Consider the following 14,849-nt stretch of genomic DNA (forward strand, 5'->3'; position numbering starts at 1 on the left):
GCTCATTTGTGGCCCCGACCGTCCTCGGGGAGTGCAAACTTTTGTAAACAACATTTATGAGTGAACCGAACACAACTAGACCATTGAATATTACATAAAATATGAGATAAATGAAAGTTAAAATCTATCTATTTATCTTTTTACATTTACGTAATTATAAGGCAAAATTTCATGACAGATTAATGACAACAAGTAATAATATTGTAAAGACTGTATTTCTCACAGCATACCTGACGACAAGAGATTTTATAACGAAATAATTTATATTGGTATTTTATAATTGATGTATATTTTAAAAATAATAATAACAATTTATTTAATTAATAATATAAAAATGTTAACTATGGGTATATACCTGAAAATAAAGAGATTTATTATTATTATTATTATTATCTCTGTAACAGGGCCTATATGAATAATAATAACTTATTTATTAAACTTTAATATACCTAGAAAGTGTAAAAGGTGGATATATAACACCATATAGCATTATCTGCCAGTCGACCGTAGACAGGAATAACAGAAAATATAATTGACGGTGCAACGTGATGAACAATAATTATTAAATTAAAACAGTAATTAAAAAAATCACATATGTATAATATTCATATTTTACATTTTTTTTTTACAACACAGGGGCAAACGAGCATGCGGCTCACCTGATGGTAAGTGACTACCGTCGCCCATGATCACCCACAACACCAACGGCATAGCAGGTGTGTTGCCGGCCTTTTAAAAAGGAATATACTCTTTTCTTGAAGGTTATGTTGTCGTATCGGTTCGGAAATACTGCTGCTGGAAGTTGATTCCAAAGAATGGTTGTGCGTGGAAAAAAGTGCCTTGAAAAACGCACGGTGGAAGACCGCCACTCGTCCAGATGATTGGGATGAAACTTTAGTTTGTGGCGGGTTGTACGGTGGTGAAAATCAGCAGCAGGTATCAATCCGAACAATTCCTTTTACAAAACATTACACAAATGTATATATATTATTGTAATAAATAATATCGGACGAAAAACTATTCATATACAAGGAAAACACCAGCATCAGACAAAGTAAAATGTCTAAAATATTACGATTCTATGGATTCTAAATAAGAAAAAAAGTAGTTTATGCTCGAGTGCCTATTTATCTATTGTTATATTCATTTGTGTATTTAATTTTTTGTAAATAATAATAATAATAAATAGTAGTATGTAAAATTTAAAATTTTACACACTATTCTTGCTTTATCCAATTTTTTTTGACAATCATAACAAAGGAATCTTCAGTAATAAATAAGAAATTAATTAATTACAGTAATAAATTCAATAAATGTCTTTATTTTATATAGGTTATGAAAATGCATGAAGCGAGTAATGTACAGATAGATACTCTTTATTGTTTCCTGCAAAAGATTACAATAGTAAACTTATTCTAAATATAAACAATTACAAGAAATAATCACAATGAGAAAACAATGGGCGACCTTATCGTTAAAAGCCATCTTTTCCAGACAACCTTTGGATAGAGAGAAGTAAAGATAGAGAACTTTGGTACATATTTCTCTCTGTCTACGGCGTAAGGCGAGAAGGTATATAAAAATCTATACCTATATATTAAAAATTTTACTATGTGTATAAATGAGTCTTTCTCTCTTTATCTCTTAGTGTGACAATTAGAGTAATTTTACTTCCATATAATTTATTAACTTTTCCACTTATGTGTTGCGTGGTTTATGGTTTGTAAGAGATGGGAATTAACGAGATTATGTAGGTAAACTATAACGAGGTTCCATCGGCCGCGATCACGAGAAGACTGATGTATATCTATGCATACCCTAAAGGTTGACTGCTAAAGAATGCCTATGACATTAAGTCCGCCTTTTGGACCACATTTTATTGATAAATAAATAAATAGTGCTCTAACATATGTATATGCTTCTGAGGCACTTTTTTCTTTTAGTCATGCATTGTCTCACATCATACATATTTTAAGGGTGTCTACATACAACACTAACTGCGTATTTATATAATACATTTACCGACTAATTTCTGTAGCCTATATATCCATAGAACTTGAAACAAAAATATAACCTACCTACTCTGTGTTAAAACACAGCCATTCTCAGTGTTACTCTGCGGTTGAAATACGGATGAAACAGAGGTACAGAGACGACTTTGTACAAAGCCTCCCACTGGTATCATAGCGTTGATTAAATTTGAATGATGAGAGGATCGTTTCATAATGTACTTTACAGAAAGTGAATGTAAAAGGCTGCCCTGTTTTCTTATGCGTCGAGATGCTTTACCATGGGAATTCCGGTGAAGCGCCAGTCATCCGCGGGAATGAAGTGATTGCTGGTAATTTTCATTGGCTGTATTTTTAATGTAAACTCGCCTGTAACATAATTTACTGTTATATATTCGATACCGACTTTTGAAAGAAATACTTCGTCATTTCATTCATGTTTTGTTTGCGAAGAAAAGAGGATATTTTTTTTTAAATTATGAATTTCAAACAAGCTGACAGCGTACTTGGTGGAAAATGGAAACCATCGCTTATATATGTAAAACATCATGTTGCCTATAGACAGCCCATCACACTTTTCATGCTTTCCTATTTTTATGTACTAATTTGCTTATAGAAAATCGCTTACTCTAATTATGACAAGCGTGAGCGAGTGCAGCCGGATTATTTCATCTCACAAGAGATAAGTCTAGATTCAGAGAGTTAATAGTAAATCTTCACCAATTGGAGAGTCACTCTAAAAGGAAAAAGAATCATGACTAAATAAACATAAAATTAACACGAAATTCACAATACAGTCTGCAAAAATAGGCTTAAAACCAGTCTAGAATTAGTGAAGAAAGCAAGTAAGAAACCAATAAAAGTAAAAAAGAATTAAGAAGAATTTTTATTTTTTATGAATTTGCCAATGAAATATTTATAGCACATGTTGCTATAGCTGTAAAACTATCTATAAGAATATTGTAGTGAGTTTACTATGGAACAATTTGGGAAGTAACTCAAGAGAGTAGGCGGCAGTGGTTGCTTAATACAATATCAAACATAACACTGTTCCCTACTCGCGGTGTTGCTAGATACAGTTTTTGGTATGTACACAAATGTACTTTTTTTTTATTTATTTACTCTTTATTGTGCCTTTTAAAAAGTAATAGTAAAGATAATATTAAAAGTAAAGATTTATTGTATATATATGTATATATATATATTTATATATATATATATATATTATATATATATATATATATATATATATATATATATATATATATATATATATATATATATATATATATATATATATATATATATATATATATATTACACTAATGATTATAATAATAATTATAAAAGGCGGTTTTATTGCTAAAGCAAGCTAGGGGGGGGGGGGGAGGGTGTTGAGGGGTAATGCTAAATCTTAAAAAGACTAATGCCCTATCTTAAAATGGAAGACCCTAAGAACATTAGACAGATTCGCTTTTTCGAAATCACTTGATTATGCCTTTTGCCTTACTTTAAACTTGGATTTAGCTACGGCCCTGCTTCTAGACAATCTTTATAGGCAAAGGAGGAAAGAAAAACGACGGTAGCTATTTTTTTCAAATTGATACGATTTCTTTAATTTTTATTCAAACGTAAACGCGTGTCGATTTTCACTGGGTACATTTTACTACTACAATCACTACGCGAAGGACGACTTTAGTTCGATAACAGTATATATAGTAAAATAAAAAAAAAATAGTACTTTTACAATCCATTATTATTTCTCCTAGCTTTTTCATTATATTCCAAAAAAAATCTATAACAATTTCATTTACCCAAAAAAATTTATTACACAAAAAAAAATACCTAATATTACGAAAAAAATACCCAATCTGGCAACACTGCCACTTTGTCTGTTACTGCGAGTGACGTCTCACTTAAGCGGTTTACTTTTGTTGTTTGTTTGTAATATTGTGTATTGGCTCTGGAAAATATTAGTACGCTCACTAAGTGGACTAGTAGCTTAGTATTTTTTTTGATGAGTGAAAATGGTATGGTAACCCCGCCTGCGCTAACGGGATACGCTGGCGGAGCACCAGTGAAGGGTGATAGATGAGAATGAAAACAGATCAGTTAGCCCATCATGATGAATTCATCAGGAAATAACCATGATAGTTTTTAGGGGGAACCGCGGGGAGGTCGACCTGGTTAGGTATATTGCTAGCAATGGGATTCTCAGTCTCCATTACTAACAATCTTTCCCCCCAGTAGCTTAGTATTTAGAAACGGAGTTGGGTAATATATAGCAGTATCTATATATTGTAGTTGTAATATCTATATACCAGCCTAATAACGAATAGATTAAACATAGGTAATTTTTTTTTTATATACAACTTAGAATTACAAACAAGCTGACGGCCCACCTGATGGAAAGTGGTAACCGTAGCCTATAGACATGAGCAGTACCATGGACATAACAGAGTATACTGTTTCGCCCATGATACCCCCATGCGTTACCATTCCTGAGGACTCAGGTGTTATTCCTCTGTACCCTGTAAATTCACGCCATATCCCACCCTTCAAACTGAAACACAGCCATGCAAACACAACTGCATCACGATTGAAACACGAATGGGACAAAGATACCCAAGCAAACGACTTATGTACAAAGTCTGCTTCTGACTCTCCCTATGTTAAATAAGAGCATAATACTTCAGCTTTCGAATGACATATCATTTTTACAATTGACATTTGTCGTTTTAGTAAAATCAATGCATATGGGCGCCGTCAATGGTTGAGTTGATTTGGTTGCTCGCAAGTGTAGTATGGGCGATATCGAAATGAACGATAACTGTTGATGACCTTTTTGTCATCATCAATGTTTAGAGGAACACAGCAGATAGATGTCGTAGCAGTACCTATATTCGTCATTATGATATCTGCTGTTGATCGTCCATTGCTGAACATAGGCCACACCCATAAGGGTGATTTCAAGTAGTCACCATACTTGGCAGTATTTCCGAATCGATACGACAACATAACCTTCAAGAAAAGAGCATATTCCTTTTTAATAGGCCGGCAGCACACCTGCAATGCCGTAGGTGTTGTGGGTGACCGTGGGCGGCGGTAGTCACTTACCATCAGGCGAGCCGCATGCTCGTTTGCCCCCTGTGTTGTAAAAAAAAAAGGTGCAGTTAGGCTTTGGTAATGCCCCAAGCTTTACAAGACGGACCCTGCTGCCCATCCCTCGATCATTAAGTTCCCTTAGTTGCCTCTTACGACAGCAACAGGAAAGAAAGAAGTGACCCAATATAATGCCGGAACCACACGGCTTAGCGTTAGAAATATTGATGCTGAATTGTTTCGTATACTTTATATTTTCTTTTTTGTTTCAGGTAAAGTCAACGCTTATTCAAAATGCACAAATTCATGCAGGAAAAGACGCGCGACTCAACCATATAATTATAGGTAAAACAAGGTACTTGCATTACTAATGAATATTTGGGAAAAACTTGCAAAGAAAAAAATGCAATTGACGAAGTTTTGAATTTTAGGATGCCATTTGATTTTTCTTTGATTATATAGATTTCAAATTCAAAAATATTTATTAATTCTCTACAATACTGTATGTACCAGAGGGAGACTTTGTACAAAAGTCGTTTGCTTGGACATCACTGTACCATTCGTGTTTCTACCGTGAAGCAGTTGTGTTTGCATGGCTGCTTCAGTTTGAAGGATGGGATATGGCCGTGAATTTACAGGGTACAGAGGAATAACACCTGTGTCCTCAGGCATGGCAATGCATGGGAGGTACCATGGGCGAAACAGTATACTCTATTATGTCCATGATACTGCTCATGTCTATAAGCGACTGTTACCACTTTCCATCAGGTGGGCCGTCAGCTTATTTGCCATTCTAAGTTGCACAAAAAAACTATTTACTTAAGAGTCTATGTATTTTGGAGACTGACGGCTGAATTAGGAAAACCTGTACTACAGCCACCAGGCCACCACCTCCAGACAACTTGTAACAATGTAAGTAAATAACATACCAGAAATAAACTATCTAATATTAATACCACAGAGGAATTCTCTGATTGTGCTAAAAAAGGGTTACTTTTAATTGGGTAATCAAAGTAATGTAAATGGCTATCGAATAAGTTGTTCCACTTGAGACAAACTAATAAGTTAGCTAATGTCGATTACTTAACAAGAAGGAAGGAAAACCTTCGCAGGCCACTGTCAATATAAACTGGTTTAAAGAGGGTCTTCAGTTAAGGACAGCATTATTGTTAGTTCTTTGTTTAGTTCTTTTATTACTACATCAGACGTTAACTGTCCACTGCTGAACGTAATCCTTTCCGATAAATAGAGTTTTGTCAGTAGTTGCCACGCTTGGTAGGTAGATTGGCAACCGCATTTTGGTAGACTTTGGCGATGTTTTAAGAGGGACGCTGTTGTCCATTTCTCGGCCATTATGTTTTCTTAGTCGCCTCTTATGACATTGTCTGACACTGACATGTTGTACTATCACGCTAATTAGTGAATGTGGTACATATTTCGAAAGATGTATTGATAAAAAAGAATCATCAAAATCGCAAAATTTAGAATGGCAAACAAGCTGACGGCACACCTGATGGAAAGTGATACTCTTCATCTATAGACAAGAGCATTACTGCGTAACAAATATTCATGCTGTTTAATTCAGAATGTTGGATTCATTATGTCTATTTATGTAGGTTCATATCACATATCGCTTTTTGTTACTTTTTTGCCGACTTAAAAAAAAAAAAGAAAGTTTTAAATTCGATTGTATTTTATTTTGATGTTTGTTACCTCACATCTCCCGTCAATTCTAAACCGATTAGAAATTTTTCATGCATAATATAGTAGAGGAACATTGATAATTTTAGAGGTTTCTAATGTAATGTCGTAATGTAATGGGAGGCTGGCGGCGATATTTAGTATCAACATTGCAATCGTGCGAAGCCGAGGCGAGTCGTTAGTACAATATAAATAAATATAACTTCCCCAATTATTGCACTCCGTCAGACGTTCCCTCGCATCTGAACGAGGCACAGTACTCGCGTAGTAATTAAAGAGTACCATAGGACTAATTAATAACATTGTAATCACATAAGCCATCAAAAACATAATTTATTAATAGAATATTTAATTAAAATCACAATGGCAACTCAATTTCAGCGGCTGCGCGTAACACTGAACGGTGATGCGGGTGGGAACTCGGCGTTCTCAATTTTAATGCAGCTCCCACGTTTTGAAGTAAAAACATTTAATAGAATAAATGATAAGATATAAGAAGTCGCAAGAAATTTATATTAGACTATATTGTGTAGTTGTACTCCTGTGAAAACATTTAATAGAATAAATGATAAGATATAAAAAGTCACAAGAAATTTATATTAGACTATATTGTGTAGTTATACTCCTGTGAGAACATTTAATAGAATAAATGATAAGATATAAAAAGTCACAAGAAATTTATATTAGACTATTGTGTAGTTATACTCCTGTGAAAACATTTAATAGAATAAATGATAAGATTGTGAAATTTATATTAGACTATATGTAGTTATACTGTGAAAATATTTAATAGAATAAATGAGAAGATATAAAAAGTCACAAGAAATTTATATTAGACTATATTGTGTAGTTATACTCCTGTGAAAATATTTAATAGAATAAATGAGAAGATATAAAAAGTCACAAGAAATTTATATTAGACTATATTGTGTAGTTATACTCCTGTGAAAATATTTAATAGAATAAATGATAAGATATAAAAAGTCACAAGAAATTTATATTAGACTAAATTGTGTAGTTATACTCCTGTGAGAACATTTAATAGAATAAATGATAAGATATAAAAAGTCATTCGTGTTTCAACCGTGTAGCAGTTGTGTTTGCATGGCTGTGTTTCGGTTTGAAGGGTGGGATTTGGCGCGAAATTAATGGGTACAGAAGAATAACACCTGAGTCTTCAGGAATGGCAACGCATGGGAGTTATCATGGGTTAAACAGTATACTCTGTTACGTCCATGCTACTGCTCATGTCTATAGGCGACGGTTACCACTTTCCATCAGGTCGGCCGTCAGCTTGTTTGCCATTCTAAGTATTATATAAAAAAAAAAGTCATAAGAAATTTATATTAGACTATATTGTGAGAGTATAAGTAATACTCTTTAATTATTGTCCCGTGTGGTCCCGGCATAGAATAGACCACCCCTTCCTTTCCCGTGAGTATCGTAAGAGACGACATAAAAGATGTTTTAAGAGAGATGCTGCTGTCCATCTCTCGCCCTCCCTTAGTTACCTCTTACGACACCCACGGGAAAGGACAGTGATTCTATCTATATAATTTAAAAAAAATAAAGATTCCGACGAATTCAGTACCTCCTCCTTTTTTGAAGTCAGTTAAAAAGTAGCCTATATTCTTTTGCATCCCATATAGTAAGTAATACGGCAAATGTCATATTAATTGGTTAAACCATTAAAGCGCTAAGGTATAACAAACAAACAAACAAACAGTTTTATATTAGTAAACTAGCTGTTTTCCGCGGCGTCGCCTGCGTCTAACTATGTAATCTATGTAGTAACAGGAAGGTTAGCCCCCATTGCTATATAACATATCCTGTCAGGTCGACCTCCACGCGGTTCCCCCTGGAAACTATTGTGACTAATTTATCGTTGAATTCGTCACGATGGGCTAACTCACCTGCCTTTTTATCCTCACCTATCACCTCTCACTAGTACCCCGCCAGTGTATACTGATAGCGTAGACGGAGTTACCATGCCATTTTCACCTATTAAAAAATATGTATAAAAGTGGGATAGTGCCAGTGAATTTACAGGGTACACAGGAATAACACCTGAGTCCTCAGGAATGGCAACGCATGAGGGGTATCATGGGCGAAACAGTATACTCTATTATGTCCACCGTACTGCTCATGTCTATAGGCGACGGTTACCATTTTCCATCAGGTGGACTGTCAGTTTGTTTGCCATTCTAAGTTGCTTAAAATAAGTGTACAAACAGCGATAATTACGATTTTATTATATGTATTGATATATCAAACTGTTTATAATTACTCCTCTCCATCCAAAGGTTGCCTGGAAGAGATCGCTTTTAGCGATAAGGTCACCCATTGTTTTCTCATTGTGATTATTTCTTGTAATTGTTTATATTTACAATAAGTTTACTATTGTAATCTTTTGGAGGAAACAATATAGAGTATCTATCTATCTATCTATCTAAACAGGCTTGTTCGCGACGGTGTGACATACAGTCTACATTTTGTATCAAACTCGAAGAGCTCTCTGAAGTAGTCTCTGGGGCAACATTCAACGGTTGAGTGACTCCGCGAAAGCATAGCAACGAGACCGCAATTTATAATCTTACCCCTTCTGGATAAAGCACAATTTTGCATACGACTTAGTTATGAAAAATTAATTTTAGTCAGTGATAGCGGGTATATCGAAGGTGTTTTTTTTTTCAGATATATAATGATGATCTGGTTTTAAAACTTAACCTTGAAGATTTTTTCGTTTATAACATATTGAGTCTCTGAAGACATTTGACAGTGTATGCTCGGATGTATGGGTATTGGATAATGATAATTTAAAACATTGTTATTTTACTTATTTTCAATGGAAATAGAATTTTAAAGGAAAATAGGTTAAAAATCACATTTCGTCATAGTCGTAGAATACCGACGGATCTGACAAATATAAAGATCCGTCAGTATTCTACGACCATGACGATTTGTGCATATTTATATAGAAAAGGGGAAAAAAAATAGAAAATAATTTTCATAATAGGTTAAAACATAATTCGTCATATAAAAACTAATTATTATTATTATTTCAGCCATTAACTGTTCATTGCTGAACATAAGCTTTCTCCGTAAGGCGAGTTTTGCCAGTAGTTGCCACGCTTGGCAGGCGGGTTGGCAACCGCAGTTAGGCTTTTAGAGATAGTTTAAAAGTGACGCTGCTGCCCATCCGTCGCCCTCTCTTAGTCGCCTATTACAATAGCTCATGAGAAAGGAAGGCGCGGCCTATTCTATGCCGGGACCATACGACTAATAAAAACTAATAATAAAAACAAAAAGTAAAGAATACTTTTGAATAACTAAGTTATATATGATTTATAAATGGAACTTTGATACTTTCGTGTCGCTTAATTTAAGTTAGGCCTTCCCTTCATATTTTATTCTTTATTCCATCTAGTACATTGATTATTCTAACTTTTTTTTTTATACAACTTAGAATGGCAAACAAGCTGACGTGGGCCGTGAAGCAGTTGTGTTTGCATGACTGTGTTTCGGTTTGAAGGGTGGGATATGGCGTGAATTTACTGGGTACAGAGGAATAACACTTGAGTCCTCAGGAATGGCAACGCATGGGGGATATCATGGGCGAAACAGTATACTCTGTTACGTCCATAGTACTGCTCATGTCTATAGGCGACGGTTACCACTTTCCATCAGGTGGGCCGTCAGCTTGTTTGTCATTCTAAGTTGTATAAAAAAAATATATAATTATTAAATGATCTAACCATGAATTGAAGAATCAGAGTTTAGTCTGGGATTCGACCTTAGGACCCTCAGACTGCACTCAAGTATTATCCGAGTGATCTGCCATACATCACCCGACTGATTCATCACAACTCTAGGTGATTGAATAATATCAATACATTTTCGTTATCAGATTTCAACCATTGACCGTTACGAATAAATCACCGTGTTTCCCATAGATCACCATATTTCCCTGTTTCACAAAAAATTGTCAGTGCAATTCGAATACTCCCCTTCTCAATCTAATGCTTCAATGACCTTCCAACCCTGAAGTTGGGTTTACGAATAAATTTTCTATTAAGAGAGCGAATCAGAGCCTCTCACGAAATCTACTAGATTTACTTAAATAGCACTCGAGATCTTAAGGTAGAAATACAGTGTTTTACTTTATTATTTAACGAATTTTCTCTTACGCTTAATAAGGTATTTGTTGAAAAATTTTTTTTTTTTTAAAACAGAGGGCAAACAAATTTGCAGCTCACCTGATGGTAAGTAACTACTGTCTCCCATGAACACCTGCAATACTGAATAATTAGCAGCTGTGTTGCCAGTCAATTAAAAAGGAATATGCTCTTTTCTTGAAGGTTACGATGTCACGTCAGTTTGGGAATATTGCTGCTGGAAGTTAATTCTAAAGAGTGATTGTGCGTGGAAAAAAGTGCTTTGAAAAACGTACGGTGGAATACAGTCACTCATCTAGATTGGTTGGGATGAAACTTTGTATTAAATACTTATTAATTTGTATTGTAAACAATTTATTGTACATAATTCACATTGAATATTGATAAATGATTTAATAGTATAAATGTGAAATGGAGTTTGTTTGTTCATTAGCAATTAAGAGTTAATGGAGAGTTAACTTAACGGGTAAACCGATTACTATGAAATTTGGATGCACTTTTTGTATGGGATGGAGAATGACATATGTAGTTTACTTTTATCCCGGTCATTGAACGAATTCCAGCCACTCGGATGAAAGTCACGGGTACAAAACTAATAAAGATATATTAATTACTTACGACTTTTTTTTTATACAACTTAAAAATGGCAAACAAGCTGACGACCCACCTGATGGAGAGTGGTAACCGTCGCCCATAGACATGAGCAGTATCATGGACATAACAGAGTATACTGTTTCACCCATGCGTTGCCATTCCTGAGGACTCAGGTGTTATTCCTGCTTCACGGTTGAAACACGAATGGGACAGAGGTACCCAAGCAATCGACTTTTGTACGCGCCACAATATGTTTGAATCTAGTATTACTAACTACTAATTATTTTAACTACTACTATTTTTAATTACTAATTCATTTCCCCTCTAAACCGCTGATCGTCACGTTACCCGCTCCGCGTCTCACCCAATCGAAACCCTATTATTCAATAGGGATACATCAGATCCGTATATGGGTTGAGTGAAATATGGTTCTTAGAATAATATTACCAAATCTAATGTTGGATATCACTGAAAAAGCAAACATTCAATCGGTTATGTATCAGAATGTTGTCTCTGAATGGATCTTCTTATTAATATTGCAGCTGTTCGTGTTTGTAAAGGCATCTGAACATACGATACGCGATCATACAAAAGCTTGAATGGATTTGAATGGAATTTATTATTACAAAGCAGACTACGTCCGAAATTAATTAATTAATTAATAATTAAAATTGTGCTCCGAAAGAAACTTACTTCAATTGTGATGTAGCCAGTTATTTTGATATTAAATATCAAACTGCTGAATTTATTTTGATAAAATTTTTGTAGGACCAATCTGTAAGTATATCCTTTTAGGTAAAAAAAAAAGAATTTTCCACATCGGTTTATAATTGATGCAGCCGTAAATATGAAAGAAAAAAATACAACCGAATCGAGTACCTCTTAATTTTTGAAGTTGGTTGATTAATTAATATTACCATATAGATAGAATCACGGGATACATTTTTCAATTTATAATAATTACTATGAATAATTATTCTTTATATGAGTTTGTATCTATATTTATTTATTTATTCATTAGTACAAATATGTGTACATGGCGGATTTAATGCTAAAAGGATTCTCTCCCAGTCAACCGTAGGGAATTGTCAGAATACTCGAATGCGGTACTAGTAATTATTGATATACATACATACTAAAATTACATATATAAACAAATAAATATACATGAATAACAAATACGAGTATACTTACACATATATGATATATACTATATTATACACGAAATTGAGAATAATATAAAGCACTTATACTCTCTTTTCATTTTAGAGTTTCTTGCCAGTGTAACTAATTCCTACATTCTATTCTAGCCAGCTCTATCCCAGGCCATATCTTTGACCTCCCTATACGACATGACATCTAGTGTTTCCTTTGTCTGTTCCATGTAGTTATTCCTCGGTCTTGCTCTTCCTCTTTTGTCCTCTATCTTTCCTTCTATTATGTTCTTTATAAAATCGTCATATCGTTATAAGGTGGCCAAGCATTTTGTCTTTGGGGGAAAGGGATTGTCAGTAATGGGGGTCTAAATACTAGTAATACACCCCATCAGGTCGAACTCCACGTGGTTCCCCCTGGAAACCATCGTGAACAATTATTGAATTCGTCACGATGGGCTAACTGATCTGCTTCATCCTCACCTATCATCCTTCATTGGTGCCCCGCCAGTGTATACTGATAGTGCAGGCGGGATTACCATTCCATTATCGCCCATTCGAAAAAAAATATTGCGTCATTTCTATTCTCTATTGTTTTTTATCTATACAAATTACATTAACTTGACAATTACAAATTTACTAGATCCATTTTATCATTACGAAACAAAGGATAACAAGTTATAGATATCACTCACGACAAATTATGTTTGTACATTTATTAACTTAATTATTCATTCAGACATTCTGGATATTTCGCTGGGTTCGCAGTAATGTAAATAAATAACTTGAACGCTTGCAAATTTTGTTCGTTGTTCGTCGTGATAATTCGTTCATCGTTCCACTATTGTAATCAGGGGGTCTACCATGAAATGAAATTCCGAATTTTCTGACTCACTATCGTGTTTTTGTTCATACTGAAATCGTTTCAGTAAATGGAGCTAATAAGCAAGCTGAAGTGGCAATAGACTGGTCACATAGCTTAAAGTTTTTTTTTTGTTTATACAACTTAGAATGGCAAACAAGCTGACGGCCCACCTGATGGAAAGTGGTAACCGTCGCCTATAGACATGAGCAGTACCATGGACATAACAGAGTATACTGTTTCGCCCATGATACCCCCCATGCGTTGCCATTCCTGAGGACTCAGGTGTTATTCCTCTGTACCCTGTAAATTCACACCATATCCCACCCTTCAAACCGAAACACAGCCATGCGAACACAACTGCTTCACGGTTGAAACACGAATGGGACAGAGGTACCCAAGCAATCGACTTTTGTACAGTCTCCCTCTGGCAAAGTTTGCATAAGAATATTTTTGTTCGTATTGAACAAGTATTATGTCAATAATATGTATGAATACTGAATAAAACCCTAACAGACGGCAACAATGTTTGAATCTGATAACATCAATTTAATAAAACGATGTAATTATTTCGTTTGTTATTATTTTTATTGAATAATTGATTAACATAGATACTCATATTATCGGTGTAATAGGGGTGGTTATTTTTAGGGAGGCTTTGTACAATAGTCGTTTGCTTGGGCACCTCTGTCCCATTCGTGTTTCTACCGTGAAGCAGTTGTGTTTGCATGGCTGTGTTTCGGTTTGAAGGGTGGTATATGACGTGAATTTACAGGGTACAAAGGAATAACACCTGAGTCCTTAGGAATAGCAACGCATGGGAGTCATCATGGGCTAAACAGTATACTCTGTTATGTCTATGGTACTGCTCATGTCTATAAGCGACGGTTACCACTTTCCATCAGGTGGGCTGTCAGCTTGTTTGCCATTATAAGTTGTATGAAAAAAATTACAGGGTACAGAGGAATAACACCTGAGTCCTCAGGAATGGTTTCCTGGGGGGGGGGGAGGTATCATGGACGAAACTTCGAAACTTTAAATTGCATAATTTTTTTTTCGTCAAACATAAATTACTAACATTAGCATCAACATACTCGAAATGTGGAAATTTGTTCGAAAATACTATACAAATTTTGAGAAACATGACATGTATTTATTTAGGAGAAAGGGCTCACAGAAATCACTTATAGTACGACATAGATTGACATTGTACAGCAGAAACTGTTATTATACAGCAGTTAAAGTTATATAA

General features: G+C 34.7%; 1 protein-coding gene across 2 annotated transcripts in view; it reads left to right on the forward strand.

The window, feature by feature from the left end:
• LOC113521010 (uncharacterized) overlaps positions 1-14,849 on the forward strand; it is a 397,978-nt gene that overhangs the window by 100,875 nt on the left and 282,254 nt on the right. The window contains exon 1 of one of the 2 annotated variants that reach the window (XM_052893732.1): positions 5,428-5,466. The exons of the other annotated variant lie outside the window; for it this stretch is intronic. The gene's annotated coding sequence lies outside the window, so the exon portion shown is untranslated. Of the gene's footprint in view, positions 1-5,427; positions 5,467-14,849 lie in introns of those variants that run through there. 2 annotated transcript variants of the gene reach the window in all.

The sequence above is a fragment of the Galleria mellonella genome, unplaced genomic scaffold (assembly GCF_026898425.1).
Source record: "Galleria mellonella isolate WM207_F2 unplaced genomic scaffold, CSIRO_AGI_GalMel_v1 utg184, whole genome shotgun sequence".
Classification (NCBI taxonomy): domain Eukaryota; kingdom Metazoa; phylum Arthropoda; class Insecta; order Lepidoptera; family Pyralidae; genus Galleria; species Galleria mellonella.